Source organism: Carcharodon carcharias, chromosome 21 (genome assembly GCF_017639515.1).
Source record: "Carcharodon carcharias isolate sCarCar2 chromosome 21, sCarCar2.pri, whole genome shotgun sequence".
NCBI lineage: Eukaryota > Metazoa > Chordata > Chondrichthyes > Lamniformes > Lamnidae > Carcharodon > Carcharodon carcharias.
The window spans coordinates 9,304,791-9,324,482 of record NC_054487.1 but is presented as its reverse complement, the minus strand read 5'-3'; the positions used below and the strand labels follow the sequence as shown (position 1 = coordinate 9,324,482).

Genomic DNA, 19,692 nt, shown 5'->3' with positions numbered 1-19,692 from the left:
GTCAACGCCATTTATATTCATTAGTGTCTCATGAATGCTCATTAAGACAGCGACTCGCAGGAGTCTTGTCATGCCTTCCAATCTTTCATCACGCCAATGGGGAGTTAGGTCGGTCTCAAACCCGTTTGAAAAGGGGGTGGCGTGCACAAGCCGAGCCTCAGTTCACTTGTAATTTCAAGGTGAGTGAAACATACGTAGCCCACCTGCCTCGGCGCTGCGCCGGTTTGTTGAGACGAATGCCACACTGCTGTAGGGTTGGTCTGCTCCTGTTCTTTGCCTACGTTGTCCAGAAGGACACCACCCTGCTGCGGTACCCATGCAGGCCTCCACTTTCAGACAGCGATCAGCTCTGCGGCTGGGGTTGGGGAGTGCAGGGGTCCGAGACCATTGTCCCTAAGGACACCACCGTGCTGTGGTAGTCAGGCAGAACTCCACTTTCAGGAACTAGCACTCCGACCAGGGGTGAGCAGTGAGGTGAGGGTGGGGATGATGAACACAATGTGGGCAATGCGGAAGGAAGGTTGTGGAAGGACTGTGAGGGAGAAGGGCGAACATGAGAGGGGGCAAAAGGGAGGGGAGGATGTGGAATGACTGTGAGGGGGGAAAGGCGAACACAATTGGGCCTTTCTGGGGTCGCCCTCTAACTTGTTATTGCTGCAAGAGGAAACAGGAGTCTGCTTACAGAGAAAGGAGGAAGACCCCTTTGTGATGAAAGCCACTGAAAGCCAATGGCTTCATCAGTGCTGTTAATGGGCTATTCAGAACTCAGTGGCTTCACATCACAGTCAATGCATCTCAAGAGTAACACAGGAATTTAGAATTTGGGAAGGCAGATAATAGTGGAGGAGGCACAGCTATATCATATATGGTACTAGATCAATGAAGGTCTGTCATGTGTGCTCACCAGACTTGACACTTCTAATGGGCCAAAGGACATCCACCCATTGACCATGAGCTTCAGATTGGTCATTACTATGCCACATCAGGGATTGGAGCACAGAGCTGGGTTGGGTCACTCATCTCAATTAAACCTTAGCATCCCACACAGGGCTTAAAATGTTAGATATCTGTGATTCCATCTTGTTCACCTTGATGTGTGTGCTAGTGTCTCAGGGCATCAGTCACCATGCAAGTAGGACAGGACAAACTATGGACCCTTACAGTTTCCATACATTTCATCTTCTGAGCTTCACTTTCTTACCCCTTGAATCATTAATGTCTTCAATGTTTCCTTTCAGAGAGAAGGCAAAGGCACATATGGATCCAGGGCTCAATGCTGCCTTTGTCAGGGTCCTAATGCAGTGGAGGAGGTGAAGGGTGGAGAAGCAGGAGGCCACGCCTGATGGACATGGTCAAGGTGAACCAGGGCATGAACAGCAGAGACTCAGACAATGGAGGCGAGGTTTAGGGTTGATCGTAGAAGAGTCTCCTATTTACAAATAAGTGAGAGGCAATGCCAGGCACATTTGTGATTGTCCCGAGCTCTGGGGCACATCACATATGCTAAATTCTTCATGAAGACCTGACACCACGTGGAGTTGGAGCAGATCCCCTGCCTGTGGCTTTGAAAGTGACAGCAGCACTCAATTTCCTTGCTTCTGGGTCTTTCCAGGAATCAACAGGGGACCTGTGCGGCATCTCTCAGTCTGCAACACATCGATGTATAAAGGAGGTCACAGGTGCCCTTCACAGGAAGGCCCATCATTATGTCAGGTTTGCTCTGGATGAAGAGAGCCAGACTGGGATTCATTGGCTTCATCGCCATCTCAGGCTTCTCAAGAACGCAGGGTGCAATGGACTGTACTCATGTGGCTATATGGGCTCCATGGCAGTGACCCCTAATGTTTATAAACCACAATGGCTATCATTCCATCAATGTACAATTGGTGTCTGATCATCAGAAGCACATACTGCACGTTTCTGCACAGTACCCTGGGAGTTGCCATAACTCCTATATCCTGAGTCACCCCGAGGTACCCGAAATTTTCGAGGGGCCATTACATCTGCAGGAATGGCTGCTTGGGGATAAGGGGTACCCACTGAAACCCTGGCTGATGACACCGGTGCGTCACCCTCCGAGTCATTCCGAGGAGAGGTACAAAGCTGCTCACAGCTCCACATGCTCCCTTATAGAGCAGACCTTAGGGCTTCTGAAAATGTGTTTCAGATGCTTAGACTGCTCAGGTGGCTCACTACAGAGGATGAACTGAAGTAGGACACGAGCTAATCGAAGGATGAAGATCTGGAGGCCCAGGAACCTCAGGAGGCTGCTGAGGGTCAGTATGAGTGCAATCACACCATAGAGGGAGGAAGACGTGGGAGACGTGCCCTTGATACTTTAATTGTTGACAGGTTCCAGGAAGAATAAAGTTAAGTGAGGGCATCTGGCCACATCTGTCCTAGCCCTCAATGCCAAATCCATGTCCAAATGTAGCAAGACCTCGACAATATTCAGGCATGGGCTAACCAATGGCAAGTAGTATTTGCGCCACACAAGTGTCATGCAATGACCATCTCCACAAGAAAGAATCTAACCAAAACCCCTTCAAAGGCATTACCATCACTAAATCCCCCACTATCAACATCCTGGGGGTTACCATTGACCAGAAACTGAACCGGACTAGCCATATAAATACTATGGTTACATGAGCAGGTCAAAGACTAGGAATCCTGCAGCGAGTAACTCATCATCTGACTCCCCAAAGCCTGTCCACCATCTACAAGACACAAGTCAGGAGTGTGATTGAATACTCCCCACTTGCCTGGATGAATGCAGCTCCTACAATACTCAAGAAGCTTGACACCACCCAGGACAAAGCAGCCCGCTTGATTGGCACCACATCCACAAACATTCACTCCCTCCACCACTGACGCACAGTAGCAGCAGTGTGTACCATCTACAAGATACACTACAAGGTTCCTTAGGCAGCACCTTCCAAAAGCATGACCACGACCATCTAGAAGGACAAGGCAGCAGATAGATGGGAACACCATCACCTGGAAGTTTCCCTCCAAGTCTCTCACCATTCTGATTTGGAAATATATCGCCGTACCTTCACTGTCGCTGGGTCAAAATCCAGGAACTTCCTCCCTAACAGCATTGTAGGTCTCTCTACACCACATGGACTGCAGTGGTTCAAGAAGGCAGCTCACCACCACCTTCTCAAGGGCAATTAGGGATGGGCAATAAATGCCGGCCTAGCCAGCGAAGCCTTTCATTTCAGGGGATGTCCACTCACTTGCAGCGAGAACAAATCCTGCTTTCTGTCCTCATGAATCACCAGGCCATGATCTTTCCTTTGGTGTGTGGGGTCCTGTGAGTGAGACCACTCTGAGAGCTGGGAATCCACTGAGGAAAAGGAGCAATACGAGAGAAGACTTGAAGCCTTCACCCCCATCTAATGATGCAAACACTGCTGCAACTGAGATGTGCACTTGCCTAGGGATCTCCTCCTCCCGTGCATGACTTGTCTTCTGTCACTACCACTGAGGAGACACAAATGCTGTTAGGATATCAAAGCTGCTGGGCTGCCCTCATTCAATGGTGGTTCTTGAGGAAGAAGAGTTAGAAACGCTTACATTACACACTTCAGATAAAGATTTAAACACATTGCCCTGACATCACATAAGGGTGCAGGGAGTAATTCAAGTGAATGTGAATCTCACAGAGAGTCACCATCACTGGGAGGATGGCTAAACCTCAACATAAGAGGATTCCAATGTATAAATTCACAACGCCTTCAGTTGACCAAAATGTCCACATAACCAACAAATGTATTCACAAAAGTGCAATTTCTTTACAGTTATAGCACACCCATGACCCAAAAGTGACATCAAAATTTCCTAACTTTCCTAACCCTACCGCTACACCTGGGTGCAGCCCCAACATCTGCAGCAGAGGTGGAGGCAGCCTGCTGACTGCTATGTCCTGATGTCGGTGATGACCTTGGCTGACATCCTCTGGTGACCTGAGGCCTGGAGGGCCCTGGCCTGATGAGGGTCTCCTGCTCAGGGGTAGAAGCACCCGAGAAGCTGGAGTGGGTGGAGTCACAGGCCTGGGGGCTGTGAGTGGCTGCACACCCTTGGAGTATCCTGAGAGGAGGCCCCCTGGTGTCCGGCTGACACTCAACCTCCCTGTGGGTGCCCAAGGGCCCCACCCTGACTCCTGCAGGAGATGGCGCCCCTAGAGGGAGGTCAAGGTGCCTCATCCCCACATCATCTATATCTTAATGGTGCCTAGTGTGTGGCCATGGATTGCAGGGCTGAGCGCAAATCCAGCAAAACCTGCTAGGCCAAGGTCTCCATGGTGGTCTCCAGTCTTCCCATGGTGACGCTGAGGCGCTCGCATATCGGAGCCACGACATCAGACAGAACATGGACAGACTCCTCCATCGTTTGCGCCAGTCTGCTGAGTGACTGTCAAATCTCTGCCTGATGTTTTTCTGCCTGTTGTTGCATCTCCAGCAGTGAGTTGGCGGCTGCTTCCAGAGGCTCATTGTCTCACTTAGACCGAGTGAGTGGCTGGTCTCCAGCAGCCCTCCGAGTGCCGGAGACCTGGGCTGTCCCTGCCTCCGACTGCTGTAGGGATGTGTCAGTGAGGTGTTCTCCAGGAAGTGAGCCCGAGCCTAATCTACAGCTGTGCCCCACCGAGGCCTGTCTGGTGGAGGGTGCGTGTGACAGATCTTCCAGAGCTTCCTCTCTGGACGTGGTCTGGGGGTTCATATTACTGCTCAACTGACTTGGAGGCTTCAATCTGATGGTGCCGAGAAAATAGAGACTGGAGTTTCAGCTGATGAGCATGAACGATATAAGACTGCATGTGATTGCCGGGATTTGATGAATTGATGGAGCTGTGATCCATACTAGGTTGGTGGGTGAGGCTGATCTCTCCTTCCCCACAAGAGCAATTCCTGTCCTCCCCAGGCAGCTCAACTGCAGCTTCCTCAAACTCAGTGAGGGCAATGATGTTGCCTATCCCTCCCCTGGTCTGCGCTCCCTCGTGCCTGTTGTGCACCAGCTTGGCCTGTATGAAGAAGTAAGAAAGGCAGGTGATGAGAAGGGATGGGGCAGAGGTTGGGGTGAGATGCGTGTCCCCTGTGTGTGTGGTGAACCCTCCCCAGAAGGACCAGAGGATGGAGTGTGAGCAACATGACAGATGGGATGTGAAAGTCTCGATGAGAGAATGAGTGTTGCTATGTGTTCCCCACTAATGGTTGTGTGAGATCCCTGAAGAGAGTAGCTGTTTGAGTGCACGATGCCAAGATGAGAGTTTGTTATTTGAGGGAGTTGAAGGATGACTCACCCTGGCGGAGAGAATGAGACAATTCAACCTCATCCTGCACTAGATGGCATTTCAGGCATAGTTGCTATCTGTGCAGATCTGCTCTGTAGCGGCCTCCCAGGCCAGAGACATGAGGCTGCTGTGTTTCCTGGAGCTGTCCCTAGGATACCGGACAAGCCTGTACACCCGCACTCCTCTGACCAAGGCCTGGAGGGCCTTGTGGGTGAAGCGAGGGTGCTGCCTTCTTCTTGAGACTTTTGGCCTTCTTCTTGTGGTTGAGAGACATCTCTGCACATGTCCTGAAGACAGGTGAGCTGGAGAGTGTGAGCTGCATATGTTGGACTGGCCTTTAAATATGGTGTCCGGACTTTCGACCCCACCGGCTGACGGTGGGCAGAAAAATCAGCTCTCGACCCACCAGGTGATTCGGTCTGATATGCGCCGGTGCATAATTACTGAGCTTTTAAGCCCAGAATCGGGCATGAGTTCCTGTCATTCTGGCCAGCGGGGTGGGTGCCGCTCTTAGTCTCATAAGTGGAAAATTCTACCTATGGTGTCACAAGTGGAGCTGAGATTGAGATTTGGAAAGCCAGAAGAGAAGCCACGGCCACTGGAAGAGGAACGTTGAAATGCTGCAACCTGCTAAAACTGCTGAAAATAATCAAACAAGGAGAAGCTAGCACAAGCTGAAGGCTGCAGGCAAAATACCAAGTGACATAAAAATGGCCGTAAATTTTTCTCTCTTGTCAAAATGAAAGGAGCTATGTGGCAGGACTGGCAATTTTTCCACTTGCAATGGCAAAGCTATGAGATTGCAACAGATTTAATTAACAAGCCAGAGCGGTTATGAGTAGCATACTTTTAATACTGCTGGGGAGAAACTGCTACAAATTGTTTTCCAATCTAAATCTGTCCAAAGCACGGAAAAAACAGACTGCAGAAATTTTGAAAGCCTTGAAGGCTCACTTTGAATCCCTGGTGAACATAACTGATAAACGGTATGTGTTCAACATTAGGGCTTAAAGTGACAAAGAGTCCATTGATCAGCATGTGATTGCAGTAACACAGTTCGCAGAATCATGTGAATTTGAGCAACTAAAAGATGACCTCATTAAAAATAGAATTGTCTCAGACATAAGAGATCCAACAGTGATAGCAATTCTGCTGAGAAAAGAGAAACTTACTCCCAAGAATGTGATCAATGTGTGCAGAAACATGGAGGTTGTAAAACATCAGATAGAGCACATGTATGGCAGAACAAACCAGGAGATATATTAAGATAAAAGCAAAAAACTGTGGATGCTGGAAATCCAAAACAAAAATAAAAATACCTGGAAAAACTCAGCAGGTCTGACAGCATCTGCGGAGAGGAACACAGTTAACGTTTCGAGTCTGTATGACTCTTCAACAGAACTAAGGAAAAATAGAAAAGAGGTGAAATATAAGCTGGTTTAAGGGGGTGGGACAGGTAGAGCAGTATAGAGGGCCAGTGATAGGTGGAGATTGCCAAAAGATGTCATAGACAAAAGGACAAAGAGGTTTTGAAGGTGGTGATATTATCTAAGGAATATGCTAATTAAGGGTAGAAAGCAGGACAAGCAAGGTACAGATATATATATATCCTAGCTAATCTATGAAATTATTTATCTTAAAACTGAACAAAGGCTTTAAACTGACTGAAGGCCTGACTGGTTATGGCTCACAGAAAAGGAATTTTTGGCCTTCAAAACAGCAGCAACCTCATTATCTCTATAGAGGAGCTAATGCCCCATGACTGCAGAGATCAAATCCCAGGACTTGTACAAAGGCCATTTACATTTCTAAGGCCAGGCCCTTGGCCAACAGAGATGACAAAAGGAGCCAGAAACCTCTGCTGAACTTATTCATGGCTGAAACATTAAACAGACCAGGAATATACATCCTTTGCCCAAACCAAGGTGGAGAAGTGAGAGTCATATCACATGACACCCGCACCCCCTCCCCCCACCCCAAACCTCACCACCCTGAAGTTGCAAGAACGTGTAATGTTGCCTTATGGAGCTGAATAAAGGTTGACTGTCATTTTCTATCTAGCAGGCAGCAGCAGAAAAAGTTTACTTCAAATCTACTTTATTTCCATTATAAACACTATACACATGATGAGCTATTAGGTAAGCACATCTCTCTGGTGTACAGACTATTCAACCAGCTCTACCAGGTTTCTGGCACATGATTGCTGATGACACTGTTACACCGTGATACACATCACCAGCTCATTACACAACTCTTAACCCATTAAACTCCATCAGCCATGGCACAGGTTTTAGCATTCACCTCTGCATCAAAAAGCTGTGGGTTCATCTCTCAGTCCAGAGACTTGAGCACAAACTTTAGACTGACACTCCAGAGCAGTACTCCAGAGAGAGTGCTGCAGTGTTGGAGGTGCTGGCTCTCGAATGAGATGTTAAATCAAGGTGTTAAACACAAAAGTGCCCTTTGTGGTGCCATCGAACGGTTATACACATTGATACACAAGTATCTTGGGGGTGAGTAAGTGAGAGGGAGATAAATTGACGAACTCCAGATTCCAATTGAATTATGGTGCGACCACAATCCTGCTGGTTTTAAACAGTTCTGATGAAAGGTCATTAAATGGAAACATTAACTCTGCTTCTCTCTTGACAGTTGCTTGTGGACCTGCCGAGTATTTCCAGCATTTTCATTTTTTATTCCAATCATTCTTAGGTTATCCCTTGCAAAGGTGTTCCCTTCTCTTTGTTGCAATCAAGTAATAAATGAGTACATCTAGTCAGGAGCAGTAGCATTACACACACTTTCAGACATCCAAGTGTTTCCAAGAACAAGCCTCTAATTGGTTTTGTAGCTCCATTGTGTTTTGTAGGACTTCTGCTCTGTCCTGAATTTTGCTAATAAGCTATTGAACACATTATCATTTGGCATTGCTTCATCAGTAAATGGGCTATTACTCGTCTCCTCAACAAACCCATTTGTTTCATTTCCCAGAGGTTTAGCTCCTAGCTCTTTGCAAACAAAGAGCTGCAATTCTTGTACTCTTTAATATCCACCAGCTGTTACATGATGTCGATGAACTCCAGTCAGAAGCAGCTGAGTGAAAATCTGGCCAGGGAGGAGATTGAAAGTTACAACGGGTCAGCGCAGACAGAGACGGACACGCTTTCTAAGACGCGTATGGACAAGCCACTGGTCCAGGGATCGAAACCGGCTCGCTTCGCATTTACAAGCAGCCCCTGATGAAGAAAACAGCCGAAAGAATCGGCAGGTACAGCTGATCAGTTAGTGAGGTAATCCTCCATATAAGCAACGCAACTGCTCAGCAAGCCAGGAGCTGTCATAAGCCGCCTCCTTGGAGATACTGCACGTCGGCTGCCATGCAAGGGAGAGAAGAAAAGGGCAAAAGGGAAGGCCTGTGATAGGGTGGAAGACAGGAGAGGTTATGTGACCAATTAAACGATGAAGGTGCAAGGGAAAAGGAGGTGATAACAGGACGAGTGAAGAAACATGGGACTGAAACATTAACCCTGTTTCTCTCGCCTCAGATCCCGCCCGATCTGCTGAGTATTTGCAGCATTTTCTGTATTTAATTTGATTCAGCCTGTGGCAGTAGCTTGGGAGAGTGACTGGTCGTCGGGGAGCAGGATTTGTTCCTGTGGCTGAAGACAATGACCGGAACTTTCCGGCCTCGTTGGCGTCGGGTGTCAGGGTGGGCGGGGGGGGGTGGGGAGGTGGACAAAATGGCGAGAAGGCCAAAGATCGGTCTTACGCTGACGTGAAAGCAGTTTGTGATTGTCCACTCAGTCAGCTAACTGAAATGTCTCACTCTCTGATCCTGCAGTAGGAGACCACCTGGAGCCTCATGGCTTACAAGGAGGAGAGAAGGACAACAGTGCTGCGGGAGTACCAGGCTCGACAAAGGGAGGAGCACCTCCCTCAAGACGAAGAGCAGCAGGTCCCCCTGCACATGCCGTCTCTTGTAGGTGCCTCGCTAGCCCATGGTCTATAGACAGTGCTTGAGAAACAATGTCACCAAAGACTGAACAGGCCTAGGGAACTGGTCAGTCACATGCGCCACCTGCTGCAGGATTTGGTGCCACAGGGTCATGGAGGGCATCCACTGCCAGTGGCCATGAAAGAGACCACGGCTTTCAAATTTTACGCCAGTGGCTCCTTCCAGGGCTCCACAGGTGACGTGGCCTCCCTGTGCAAGTGTATCCAGGAGGTCATGGACACATCTTTGTGAAGGCACACAACTTTGTGCATTTCGCCCGGGATCAGGAAAGCCAGGAAGCAAGAGCACTGGGATTTGTGCAGATCTCGGGTTTGCCACAGAGTGCTTCATATGGCACTTAGATCTCCATGGCAATAAGCAGTCAAAAATGTTAACCACAAGGGCTTCCACTCGCTGTATGTTCAGCAGGTGTCCGCCCACCATAAACACATTCTACAGGTCTGCGTACAATTCCCAGGGAGAGTCCATGACTCCTACATCCTTTGCAGGTCTCAGATCTCTGACATCTTCCCGGGTGTGCAGAGGCTGCAGGGTTACCTCCTTGGGGACAGGGACTACCCACAGAGGATGTGGCTAATGACACATGCAGCGACCCCAGGCTGCAGCAGAGCAACAGTATAACAGGCTCATGCCTCAACCCGGACTTTGGTGGAGCAAACAAGTAGCATATTGAAAATGAGGTTTCGGTGCCTCACCAGGTCTGGTGGAGCACTCTAATACAGTCCCCAGGGGGTATTGAGCATCATCGTAGCTTGCTGCGTGCTACACAACCTGGTGCTGCAACCGGGGGCAGACATGACTGAGGAGGAGATGGAGGAGTTGCGCGTCTCCTCCGATGAGAATGATGTTGAAGGGAATGATGATGATGAGGCCCTTGAAGGTGAGGTTGCCAACGATGAAGTCATCGTCCTCGCCAAATGAGGCAGGCACCTCTGGGAGGTCCTCATAGCCGCAAGACTCATGGAGGATGATGACAAGATGCAGTGGGCAAGTCCTGACATCCTCACCTTGCATCTGTGAGTGTTTGACTCCTGTGTGGCTGATGGCAGCTCACATACACTCAGTGCTAAGGCTCATGTGATGGAGACACAGCGGAGGCCCCAATAGTCACTAGATTCCAGGAGGATGATGACAACATGCAGTGAGGACACTCCATAGATCTTCACACAGCCTCTGTGAATGTCTGACTCCTGTCTGGCTGAGAACAGTTCACTTGTGCTCTGTAATCAAGGTCATAACATGGAGAGGGGACCGAGAAACTTTAAATGCACCTGATCCTTTGTCAGCCTTCAGCACCTGACCCTTCAGGAGCACAGGGTCACCGAACACTGATGCTGCAGAGATGGGGGCCATTCCCACCTCAAAGGTGCTGAGTGCACACAGAGAGAATGATGGAACTCTGTGGCGCCTGCCTATGACATTCTGGCAGCAATAACAAGCACCATCGAGGTGCAGGCATCACTAATGTGTCCAGTGAGTGTGAGGCTGGGCCATCACTGTGGTCTGAAGGTTACACACTGCACAGGGAAGAGGCCCTGGACCGAGACACCGGGTTTTATTTTATGCAGGAACCAAGGTTTCACATCTGAGTGACACAAACACTGCTCATCAGAACAAAGGGCCATTGTCAGGGAGACATTCTCAGGAGTTTATTCACAATAGTGAACATTATGTACAAGTGATTAACATCCTTGTCCAGGCGTGAACCTGCTCCTGGGCCTGGCCAGGTTGTCCATTAACAGGTCCAGGCAGCAGGTGATCGAGTGGATTGTCGGGCCTGACTATCTGCTACTTTTCCTCAGCTACGTTCATGGTCGGGTGTCCCTGGAGAGGGAGCACACAGTATCCACCAGCACCATCGAGGCGGTCCGTCCCCGGTGATTTATTGACCCCTTCAGCCACATTTTGATTTAATGTTCATAAGTTTCCTTTAAATTTTGTCTTTGTCTTTGCAGTTTCCCTTTAAGGTGCTGCCTTTTACTTTATCCCTGATTGTGTTAATTTAGTTTATTTGTTTGTAACAAAAGAGTTACACCTCTGTGGTTGGGATCGGGTGTAGCTCATTGCTGCCTGTGCTGTGGCTGCAGTTTGAGTGGGTGTTGCGACTGCTCTTGCTGCAGACGTTGTTCCTGTGGCTGCTCCTGTCTTCTGCCTTGGACTGCAGGGGGTTTGGGAGCTCAGAACTGCTCCCTTCAGCTGAGGAGTGGTCGGAACTGACTTCCGCTGATATTTGTCCGCATTTGCCTTTGGCTGCTATGAAGTGCTACTCTGCCCCCCCCGGTATTCCTGCTGCTGCTGCTTGCCTGGGGAGCAGGGGCCTGAAGCTTGCCTGGGGCTTGCCTGAGGCCTACTTCTTGGAGAGGGGGAGGCAAGAGACAGGAGAGCAAATGACAGAAAAAGACAGTAAGACCAAGGGGAAAAAATAAGGACTTTATTCTGCTCGTTTAATATATCTGAAGAGTGGGATTTTCGGGAAGGGGGTTGGGGGTGCTTGTCCTAGTGTTTGTGTGAACTGGCCTGTACTTGTTCTTGAAAGCCAATGGAGAGAAGGAAACACCACTGGACTTGGTGGGAAAGGGGTGCACGTCTGTCTCTGAGGCCCAGGGACTGTAAGCCTTCTCGGGCTTGGTTGAAGATCTTGCCCCTCCTTGCTCTTTCTAGTTTGGGTCAGCTAGGGCCACCAGGTGAAGACTTGACTGATCCTCCTCGGACCCTGATCGAAGATCGCTTCTGGTAGCCCTAGCTGCCTGGCTGGAGAACGTCCTCTCTTCCCCACACCCCTCCCCCACCCCCCCCATCACCGGAAGAAAACAAGAACCACCTGATACTGAGGCCAACACCCACTCCACCTTCCCCCCCGCAACCTGGTGGCATTTGCCTGCCCCATCTCCTTCTCTGTCCCCCTCTTTGTGCCTCCCCTCCCTCTCTCTGTCCACTATACACTCCATATCGAGACCAGGGCGGGGTGGAGCTCTCCCAAGATGGCGACACCACCTTTGCCTGTGGCAGGGTCTTCAGGAGTCGCTTATGCAGCAGTCGGGACCGTCTCGGCTCCTGCTGCTCCTGTGGCCCCATCACCATTTAAACCTCTTACAAGGCAGCTGGGGGTCAAGAGCTACACCCACCCCGCAACGTCGATTGAGGCCCGTGTCAGGGTGATTGTCGGCCCCTTGGCCATCGTTGCGGCCTCGAGTGTAAAGTCGTACTCTTCTTGAGGTCTGAGTGGGCAGTGGGCCTGGCCCTGGAAAAGGGGTTAGCTGTGGGCAGGACTCCTTAGAGGCCACCACTCTTGAGACTTGTCTTCTCCAATGTAACGCCCTTTGTCCCCAGTGATCTCCTCCTCCCCCACCTCCGTCAACTGGGGGAGGTCAGGTCCGGGATTGCACTTACCCTGGTTGGCCTAAAGGAGGCCAGCCTCTGCCATGTCCACTCTTTCCAGCGCCAAGTCTTCATGCACCTGGCCCAAGAGGAGAGCATGAACGGGGGCTTCACTGTAGAGCAAGGTTGGGGGGGGGATTGTCTCCTGGATCTTCTGGGTGGCAGACGGTGTGTGGTACCACGCCTGCAAGGAGGTGGGGCATGATAGAAAAAATTGTCCCGCCTCGAACTGTCACCAAGGAAACCGCGGCTGGCACAGCCCCACCTCCCTCCATTACTACAGCATCTCCTCCCAGAGGGCAGGACGGGGCCTTTACAGGGTGGAGACCCCAGCCCCCCTTCATCGGGGGATGTGTCGCACCTGACCTCACGGACCATGAGGTCCTCCTGCTCCAATGGGTGGCACCTCTTCCGGGGGCTATTACAATGCCGGCTGAGGGTGAGGTTGGAGGAGACCATCTGCTGAGCATCATGGCGCGGAGAAAGGGCATCCATGCCGAGATGGCCCACCCCCACCCGGACTCCAGCTCAAACCCAGCATGAACAAGACCCCAGAAGGTTCCGGCTCGAAGGGTGAAAAAACATCAGGACCTGGCATCATGGTGAAGCACAATGCCAGGCCTGTTGCCGCCTTGGCATCCGGTGCTGGGCCCATCATTGGTCTTGGGTCTAGCGACGTTAAGGCGTGCGACCTTGAGCCAATCGTTGTGCTGCCAAAGCTAGATCTACCAAAGTCCCAAAGGGTGGAGCTCCCAGGAGGTGGAGGGGGAACGGGCCGTTTGGGGACTCGCGCATGGAGGTCTCCATGACCCCTGACCTCCCCCGGAAGAGGCGCCACCCCTTGGATGGAGAGGACCTCATGGTTCGTGAGGTCAGGTGCGACTTGATGAAGGACCTCAATCTGGGGGTGGGATTGAGGAAAAGATAGAGCCAGCTGGCTGCCCAGGATCAGCCCCCACACTCAATGTGGGGGAGCGGTCGGTTGCCGGAGGTGATTGACTGGAGGAGGGCGTGTGGTCGACGGTGAGCACCATTGGAGCTGGGTGAGGTGGTGGGGGCTCTGGTGCCCGCCATCAACTCCCCCATCACCCCCATCAGGGAGCTCCGGGATTTTCTGGCGAGTGATTGTGGTGGCCGAGATAGGGTCCAGTCGGCCCTGGACCAGTGGTATTAACTCTGGCGGTGTTCTGGTCCACCCTCAAGGCCCTCGAGGGCTGGCCCACAATGCCAAGCAGAGGGTCCACGTGTTTCTCACTGGGCTCCTGAAGGAGAGGGAGGCTTAGTACTCCTCTCGTTCCTGCGCTGTCTGAGGTGTTGGTGATGGGTTCAACACTTCTGACAATGGAGACTACCACAACCAACCTCAACATCCACGGCAGCCGGGATGCACAGCGCAGGTTCCAGAACTTCTCGGTGCTCCGGAATGGGAAGTATGCGGTGTTCTTCCTGCAGGAAACCCAGACCGTTCCGGGTAACAAAGCTACGTGGCTCCTGGAGTGGCGAGGGGGTAGGGGGGGGGTCTACCTGAGTCACCCAGCCTCCAATTCTGGCAGGGAGGCTATCTCGTTGGCCCCACATTTTCAGCCGGAGATCCTGGGAGTGAAGGAGCCGGTGCCAGGCTGGTTGCTGCACCTGACTGTGCGCCTGGGGGGTGCGGTGCTTCACTGTGTGAGTGTGTCCCTCCCCTGGGCGTGCAGCAGCAAGCGAGACTCTTTGAGGAAGCGTCCACTCATCTCGACTCTATCAACACGGGCAAGTGCATCTTCCTCGGGGAGGATTTCAACTTTACCCTCGAGGTCCGGGACCATCACGGTGCCCAGCATCGCTCTCTCGGTGTGGGTAGGTTGAGGGACCTGGTTGGGTCCTTCGACTTGGTTGACATCCGGTGAGATCTCCATCTTGACTCCAGCCTTTTCACTTTCCTGTCACCTGGAGTCAGACCGTCCAGACTCGACCACCTTTACATTTCCAAGGCGTACGTGTCCTGCGTTCCATCGGCTTCTGTGCGGTGGGTGCCGGGCACGGACCACCGTCTGGTGTGGGTGGAGCTCACTTCGTTCTGCGCTCGGACGGGGTCCGCGCACTGGCCCTTTAACAACCTGTTGCTGGAGGACAAGCGGTTCCTGGACTCGTTCTGTCGTTTCTGGGCCGGCTGGAGAAGGAAGCGGGGAGGCTTCCCCTCCTTGAGGCTCGGGTGGGACGTGGGCAAGACTCACGTCCGAGTTTTCTGTCAGGAGTACGCGAAGGGAGTCGACAAAAAGGTGGAAATCCAGGGTCGAGGAGTTGGAGAAGGAGGTGCTCGGCCTGGAGGAACATCTCCATCAGACCGACGCGGACCCAGCCCTGCAGTTGGTGGACCAAGAGAAGAAAGGTGGGACTCACCTATTCCCGCGGTATGTATGTGAGGTCGCAGATCCAGTTCCTCCTGTCATTTCTTTTCGTAATCGCAAGTGATCAAGTTTTATTTAATCACATAATTCCATCCACACTTGTCCACAATTAATGATGCTGACAGTACCGCTGGTTTTGCCATCAATGCTGCCCAATTTCTTCATCTTTTTTATGACCTCGGAGCCCTTTTTTAACCTTACCAAATACAACATGCTTTCCATCCAACCATGGAGCACCTACAGTGCATAGAAAGAACTGGGATCCATTTGTATTTGGTCCAGCATTGGCCATAGACAGGGTACAAAACCCTGGTGGAAATTCTCATCGGCAAACTCCTCACCATAGAGGGACTTCCTGCCATTGCCATTGTTCATTGTGGAGTCACCACCCTGGCACATGAAGCCGGGAATGATTCTGTGGAATATCGAGCCCTTGTAACCAAATCCCTTCTCGCCGGTGCACAATGCAAGGACATTTTCTGCAGTTTTGGGGACCACGTCAGCCCTGAGCTCCGTAACGATACAGCCCAGGGAAGCGATGTCCATGTAAACGTGGGGATTTTGGTTGTTGGCCATGGAGCTGCCAGATTCCTGTTCACATTCTCTGGGTTATTAGTCCGGCCACTGGATTGCTAGCCCAGCAACCACTGCGCTGCTGTACCTGTTGGTAGGAGTTTGTTTCTTGTGTAAAAGGTGACATCTTGTTGTATACTTAGTAATGAAATTCCGGAGAACAAGAGATTGCTTTTTTTTCCAGAATATTCAGAGGCCAAGGGCTAACATTTTGATGTTAACAGAACAACTGTCTGTGTTGCCTTTGCTTCAGCAACTGCATTTCTATTGGCTTATATTGTCTATTAAATTCTGACCTGTCACTTTGACAGTCTGTACATTGCCTATAGCTTTTAAGGTAATAACAGCCAACAGGTTCCTAGATCAAAAGATAATGCAAGGCATCAAAAGGCAACGACTGTGAGATCTCACAAGCCAAATCAACAAAGATCACAGGTTTATAACTTGCCCTATTTATGAAGACCAGCTTTTGTCCACATGGCAATGAGTCTGTTCAGCTGTTGAGTATTCATAGTTTTAGGGGGTCATTGACTTTAACCACTTGCACTGTCTAATGGTGCACATTAATTGTAAAAAGGTTTTGTTCAGTGAACATGCAGGTTGTGTACAATACAAAAATATGATCAAGCCTTTAATCCCTTCATTTTGAGTCAATTCAAATTGTCCCGTGTATTTGATGGAGATGACAGGCTCCATCGTTTTCTCCCAGAAGGCTGCACTTTTGTCCTGAAATCATGACTGATAAATCCAGCCCATAATCTACCAACTTCAGACAGACACAGGTATAACAGGCTCATAAATCAGCAGAGGCAGCCAGAGAGAGCAAAAAGATGGGTATTTTGTCTGCCTCTAGGGAAAGTAGAACATCTTCGGTTGAAAGAACAATGCAAGAATTATGGTGCGATGTCCTCCAGACGCTAAAGGGATGAACGCAAGCGCTGTGGTGCCCAAAAGTACACGCAAAATGCTTTTTTGCGTGAGGTTTTGGTGGTGATCCCATCATCTGTGGAAAGGAACTAGTTGGTGCTGAATAAAGCAGGCCTTGCGGTAAAGTATTTTGAATTTCAACGTATGCTCTTTGACCACCCGACGACCTCAAAATTCAGCCCCATGTGTTGTAGGAACGCCCACAGTGCTGTTCAGGAGGGGGTCCCAGGACTTTGACCTAGCGACAGTGAGGAACTTCAGATGGGAATTTTCCATTCTGGAGGCTATAAGAGCGTAATAGTCCCAGATCGGCACAAAGTGTGGAAGAGTGCGGGAAAAAAAGGGCATTTTACTTGCCGGCTGCAACGGTGGATTTTCACACCGTATCCTCCCAATCCCGGCACGTCCCCCATTCACGGGTAACACGCCAGCTCGATGGTAGGCGGGCTTTGATTAGCCCGCCACACCGTGACCTCATCGCTTCCTCACTCCAGGCGCCATATTTCAAGCACACCAGAGCGCATGCCTACTTCCTGCTTTTAGACTAGGCCTGCTCTAGGTGACAGAGGCCCTGAAAGCAAAGAAAACGGCAGCCCCCAAATTTAGCCGCACCTCTCTGGGGCGCCTGATGGACACAGCGGAAGATCATCGCGATGCCCTCTACCCCCACTGCAAGAGTCCACCAGAGTCACCAATCCGGCCTGGGAGGGGTTGGCAGCAGTGGTCAGTGCCACCAGAGCACAGAACTGGTCAGCCATCCGGTGCAGGAAGAGGATGAATGTTCTCATCCGTTCCGTCAGGGTAAGTCAACCACCTCATCACTCTCAACTCACACACTCTCAAACCCATCTGACATCCACAGGGATCTCACATCTCAAGGGACAACATCAACACCACTAACTCTCACACACACACTCACATCTCCATCAGGCTCAAATCCTCTGGAGCTCGTGTCCTCATCCTGTCCATGGCTCCACTCGCCACATAAACATTCCACGCATCCTGCTCTCTCACTCTCCATCTGTTTTTATGCAGGCGAAGCTGGTTCACAAAAGGGTGAGGTCCCATACCGGGGTGGAGTGGTCCACATTAGGCCCCTCACTCACTTTGAGGAGTGTGCCATCGCGCTGACTGGTGAGGATGTGGACTCTGACTGCAACGATGGAGGATCCTGCACCACATCATCCCTCTCTCAACGCAAATGTGCTCTCTCTCCTGCTTTTGACTCTGCTGCCAGGCACTCATTATGTCTACTTTGGTTCACGGGGAGCTCTGCCAAGTGACCGACACCCTCAGCTCCATCCACATCCTCACCTCCAGCCAAGAGGACACCTCCTCCATTGAAGAGCTGGAAATAAGCAGCCTGGAAGACCCATCACAGCGCTTACCCTCACCCTCCACCAGCGCAGAGACACACACCTTGGTGGGACTGAGATCTAGAGCAGGGTCAGGTTCACAATCTGGTGGTCACCACACGGACACAAGTCCGCAGCAGGAGGAGGCAGGTTCAGCCCAGCTCCCCGGCACTCGGAGGACAGCTGGGGAAGAGGCATCTGTGAGGTCTAAGGCAGATGATGAACCTTTGGGTTTGGCCTTCCAACTCGTCCTGGAGAGTCAGCAGAAGGCATGGGAACATCACACAGAGCTGTTGGAAGCCCTCAATAGAGTGGCTCGTGAGTCAGAGGAGTGTGTCTGCCTGCTCTCTGATGAAGTGGCGCCCACATGCACATGTGGAAGTCCCCATGGAAAGATGGCAGACACCATGGAGACCCTGGTCCAGCAGAGCACAAAGATATGCGCAGACCTGCACTCCATCGCGGTAGCCATGGGTGAGTTCTTGCAGTGGCAACTAGAGAGGGAAACGGGGCACCTCGATGTCCCTCCAGGTGCTCCTTCCCCTCTGAGTCAGGCCATGGCCCCCGGGCACCTGAAGGGAGGAGCAGCAGCAGCTGGACACCCCTGGGTCATCCAATCAGGAATCTCAGGCTGTCCTCTCCCTCTGAATCCCCTTTGCCTGTGACCACCCCCCCCCCGCCAACCTTGTCCTCTGTCACTGCAGAGGGAGCAGCCAGCCCACAGGAGGACAGCCAGGGCAATGCGGGGCCTCCAAGGCCTCGGCTCTCCAGAGGACACATACCAAAGTCATCAGAGGCATCAGGGCAAATCATTGCACATGCTGTCTCCACCCCTGCTGCGGATGTCAGGGCAGCACCTAGAAGAAGTGGTAGGCCTAGAAAAGTTAAGAATTCCTGGTGACAAGTGGTTTCATGGGTGAACACATTTTTGCCACTTTGCAATATATTCATCTTCACTGAGTAAGGTGTAATGGTTTCTTTCAGCTTCATTGACAGGCTTTGCAAGTCCTTCCCCTTCATTCCCCTCCCCCTCCCACTAGCAGTTCAGCTTCACCCAGCTAGACCACAAACGATTCTGGGAGAAGAAGTGTGTGTGTGTGGCAGGGCCTTTCAGAGCCTCATTGCAGGCAAGGCACTCTCCCACTCACACAGAGCCTTCCTCCATCAAACTCATCTCACTGTCCTGAGCATTTTCGATGCTGCCTGCTGGGGTTCTCTTTCTGTTGTCCATCTGAGCTGAGCTGCATCTCCGCCCACCCCCCGATCACACTCCCATTGCAGCACCGTCCAATACGAGGCTGTGCTCATGTTCAATTTGAATAACATGGTTGTTTCTCCCCTGTTCTTTTCCCTCCCCCAGTCACCCATGTCCATTCACCCATCACTGTTGACCCCCCGCCGGCACCACTTTCAACCTCCCCACCGTCACTTACCAACCAGAACCCATTTCATTCCAGGATGTCCAGGTGAACGTATACATTCCCTACCTTCCCGAGAACCCCGCCCCCATCCACATAGACCTCCCCGAACTCCTCCTTCCCACCCCCAGGATCCGTGTCTGCCTCCAAATTCCCACCAACCACACTCGCCGACCCTTCTACTACTACCATTGCAACCTCACCCTCCCAACCGTCCAGCTCACTCTGCCCCCCCTCATAGTCATCATTCCCTCCTCCTGTGCCCACCTTCAGTTCAACACCGCCCCCCCCACCACCCAGGAAGCAGCCATTGACTCCACAGACCCCTCCCTTGCACATTCAC

General features: G+C 51.3%; 1 pseudogene; it reads right to left on the bottom strand.

Moving 5' to 3' along the window:
• Window positions 1–15,151: 15,151 nt before the first annotated feature.
• On the bottom strand, window positions 15,152–15,658 carry LOC121293037 (annotated as a pseudogene).
• Window positions 15,659–19,692: the final 4,034 nt, after the last annotated feature.